This window comes from Coenobita brevimanus, chromosome 5 (genome assembly GCF_032717465.1).
Source record: "Coenobita brevimanus isolate Jiangsu-jjx chromosome 5, ASM3271746v2, whole genome shotgun sequence".
Lineage (NCBI taxonomy): Eukaryota > Metazoa > Arthropoda > Malacostraca > Decapoda > Coenobitidae > Coenobita > Coenobita brevimanus.
Genome location: NC_136958.1, coordinates 19,779,064 through 19,783,576, shown reverse-complemented (window position 1 = coordinate 19,783,576; position 4,513 = coordinate 19,779,064). Strand labels below are relative to the sequence as shown.

The following is a 4,513-nucleotide window of genomic DNA, read 5'->3' as shown; positions in this document are numbered from 1 at the left end:
GTTATGGACAGAAAACGTCAGCATCTACACCCTTTGCCCACTGATTCCCATTGTGTATTTTCGCTTCGACGACTTTGCCAATATGGCGGCACTATTGACTTAGATCGGCCTTATGCGGTAAAGCACGAAGAGGCTGGTTTTAAAAATGTCTCCAGTTACCCATCCAACTTTTTGTAATAGAAAACTTTACGTTTGAAGAAAACGAAACTGTCTCCTGCTAAAGGTAGACTACTTTTTTCTAGAGCATACAGACTACTACGATTCATTACTATTTTCCCGATAATTAAAAACTGGTACCATAAATTGTAACGTACCAGTAGATATCTAGAACGAGAAAGTTAGTAATAAAGTATTTTGCTAAATATCATTAATCTTCACTGCAAATTCTTATGGCCAAGGTTCTCAGGCGTCCTTTATATAGGTAAGAAAATAGCCTTCACCGTCGGTACAAACCCGTTATAAAAAACAAAAAAAAAATCCCAATAGCAGTAATGAAAATAACACTGTGTTTGCAGGTGGATCTGTTAAGTCAAATAAATATGGAACGTCTCACGATTTTGCTTGTTATTCTTATGCCTGAGGCCGTGCTAATCCTATTGTTCTAATTTTAGGGTATCTGCCACAGAAACAAATGCTAAAATACTGGATAAGCTGAGAAAGAAGTGTGATCTTCTGAACAGTGCTTTGTCTACTCTGCTGTTAGAAATTCACAAAGTAATGCAAACTATAGGAGTTAAGTTGGCTCATACATGAGATATGTTGGCTTTGTGATGACTTCAGGAGATTGGTAATTCCCATCCACACGTTGCGAAATAGGTGGTGGACGAAGAAGGGGGAGAGGTAAACTCATTATATATATATATATATATATATATATATATATATATATATATATATATATATATATATATATATATATATATATTACTGTTCGAGAGACAATTGAGCAAGAACACTGTTAAATGGGTAGTTGGGTGTGGAAGTAGATGCCTTGCATATCATTAAATTCTGTTATCTCTGAGAATGTTTGAGCTACAGAGGATATTCACACATCGTTGAAAGGCTTGCGAAAAAGTAACAAGTCTTACTCGTCGACTTCTTCCCAGATTCGTCACCAAATTACCGGGGAATATATATATATATATATATATATATATATAGTCAATACCGTGATATTGCCGGAGCTATTAAATCTACGGCGGATCTACGCACATCGTTTAGGATAAAAAAATAAATAAATGCCGTTCATTTTCTTTCAAAATTTGGAACCATGTTCCTGAAAAATGCAAAGAAGCACCAAATTCAGCACCAAAAATGATTGTCTTGGAAACTATTGACTACAAGAAACAGTGGATCTATACACATAGTTGCAAAGCTTAGGTAAAAACAGTAGGGGATACTTTTAAGCCGCGTTTTTGTCGTCCAAGCTGAGGGATCGGATTCGAAGCCATCTTCGGTGAAATCAAGCTGCCCCGTTCTTGCCGGCCAAAGTGATACAAAGCCGGCCCAAGCGTCTGTCATCGAAACCAAGACCGTCTTCGTATCTCACCCAAGCGTGGTCGGGAGCAGTCTTGCTGTAGCTTGGGGAGAGTGAGATTGGCCAGCAAGGACACATAAATGATAAATATAATGATATTACCATTATGTACATAAAATTAGGGTGCAGGTGGCTAATATTAACGACATATAGAGCCAGTTCAGCACAAATAACGGCTACATGTAAGTTGCATATTCGTCAAAAGATCTTCTTCGGCGAACCCCTCTGTTTACTTGGAGACTGGCACGTAATTTTTCGGTTCTACGTATCCTGGACTGTTTTTGCGGAAAGAAACCAAGCGCCCCAAGACGCGCTTCGAATCCCAAGCTTCAGCTTGGACGACAAAAACACACCTTTAAGAGGCTTCCACAAAATTGGCAACCAAATTGTTCGGAAAAGACCCCCCCCCCAAAAAAAAAAAAAAAAAATGAACTGAAAATCAATCAAGGGTTACATCAGACATATTCTGAACTGTTTCCAATTGTGATGAACTAAAAAGCGCCAAACGTAGCAACAAAAAAAAAAAAAAAAAAAGAGGGGGGATAATATATAATTTTACTTGCTTTGGCCTGAAGCTTCAAGGTCCCGAACCTTGTTGCATGCACATTCTGAAATAAGGAGTATTTCCTCAATTTGTCATTATCAGACGTAGTATTGCACAGTTCTTCGTTATGCTAACTGTTAATATAACGATATTTGCAAGCTTACTCACCCGAACACGATCCAATCATTCGTGTGTGGACGCCCATAACTTCAAACAGAATTGCTGAGTGAGAATGGGCGACGAATGTTTGAACATAAGCTGACCATGTTGAGGTAACTTTGTAGAATCAGTTTTATCATTTCCTCATACTGCATCATTAACAAACGTTTGGTGGAAATCCGTCAGTGAGTTCAGGAGATATCGAACCCAGAATTGTATTATGGAAGCATGCACGTACCCACCCACTAACGACGGACAGGCCAATTACTATATACCACATGCACTATTGGTGGGCCGATGCATAACGAAATATCGTAATAAGTCTGAGGGACCCACGGATGTCTGGGAAGCGAGGACCACAAAGTGATAAAAGTTAAGGAATCACTCCTATAGGTACAAAGGTAAGCTTATGGATAGATAGGCAAATATACAGACAGATCGATACATATAGTCGACCGACTGACACTGCATGACAGTAAGTGCAGATAGTTATGCTTGTGAGATGGTGTCACTTTTCCTGGGACTTGAATAAAGTGTGAATGATTGTGTGTCTAATTTTAGTGGAATTCGTGCTGATAGTACTTTCACATTTATATATATTTTATTCCCTGTTTCCGAATCTTATCTCACCCCTTTTTTCGGTGTGAAAGAGGGTCGAGATGAAGGTGAGGATGATGATAATGTATAATGATGATGATATGTGTAGTCTTCCCTCTGAACAATATTCATGACTCTGAAACCAAGACACATTATGGCGTGCCCCATAAACACAATAGAAAGCATGACAACCCCAGCCTAAATAATTGTGCTAGGAAGTTTGATATTCAGGAGTAGGAAAAAATGCTTTTCAGATTAGGATGATGTCATAAATGAGTCCATAACAGAGCTTTGAGCCTCAGCGTCTGCATCGGAGCTGGAATTTGAAAGTCAGGAGTTGACAGTGAGGCGGGTAGGAGAATTAGTTAGCCCATGCGAGGTACGAGCTGTAATTAACAAGGGGTGAGGCAGGAGTGCGGAGTGCACAAGGTGTGAGAGGCAAAGTTGAGATAATAATGTGCGAGATATGAACTAGTTATTGCAAGGGTGTGATGCAGGTTAAAGAGAATGAGGTAGGAATCAGGCATATGCAAGAATCAGGAAAGTGATGCTTTTCTATTCACATTTGTTGTACCTTGTACAGTTTATATGCATATACAGTATGTACAGTACGTATGTGTATCTGCACATGAAAAATACGTTGCTCATGAGTAAGGAACCACTGAATTGGTGTACACACACCAAAAAAAGTATCGTTACACCTACTGCACGATACAAACTGACACCACGAATGAAACGTTTGATAACTGCCTTCCTCCAACCCTACCGAGACAGCTGGATTGTTCAGTACGAAACTCATCGGACCTCCCTGTAACGGTACTTTTTTGAGTGTGTGTACACTCACTCAAAAAAGCACAATCCAGCTGTCTCGGTAGGGTTGGAGGAAGGTAGTTATCAAACGTTTAATTCGTGGTGTCAGTTTGTATCGTGCAGTAGGTGTAACGATACTTTTTTTGGTGTGTGTACACACATATTCAAACTAAGACATGCATGTGTGTATATTTATTTCTACGCATGTGAGAAAATGTGCACATGTATGCGTGTACATGAATGAATATTTATAAATGTGCATGTAAGAATGTGTTGGTAACGCTGTGTACGTGTTTGATTGCTAAAGTTTGTGTGTGTGTGTGTGTGTGTGTGTGTGTGTGTGTGTGTGTGTGTGTGTGTGTGTGTGTGTGTGTGTGTGTGATTGACAATATATCAGAGACCTTTATGCCACAAATGATGCTGTATGTAATATTATGATAACATTTAACTGTTGTATAATTTATGTTCTTTGTTTTATCGATGCCTGGTGCAACTTTACTCTGCCAATTATGGTTTATGGTTTATCTCTGGACTACAAAACAAAGATTTGTATTCATAGATATTGGTGTGCTTTATATAAGTTCTGGTCTATAAACATATATTGCTATCTATCTGTGTGAAGCAGATTTAGAAGGCGAAGCAAGTGTGAGACAGGAATATAGGGCGACGCAAAAGAGGAGGGTGAGGCATATTGTTGAAGCAGGTGTGTGAGTTAGTTGTGTGAGGCAGGAGCTGGAACTGAGAAAGGGTGAAGTAGTGAGGCAGGTATGTGAAATGCAAATGAGTGGAGGGGCAGCGGTTGAATAAACTAGCTGAGCCAGAAGTTATGTAGTGTAGCAGACGTGAGTGACAGGTGTATGAAATTA

The 4,513-nt window shown here is 39.3% G+C and overlaps 1 pseudogene; it reads right to left on the bottom strand.

Annotated features, from left to right (window-relative positions):
- Window positions 1–533: 533 nt before the first annotated feature.
- On the bottom strand, window positions 534–631 carry LOC145399265 (U6 spliceosomal RNA; annotated as a pseudogene).
- Between the last annotated feature and the right edge of the window lie 3,882 nt (window positions 632–4,513).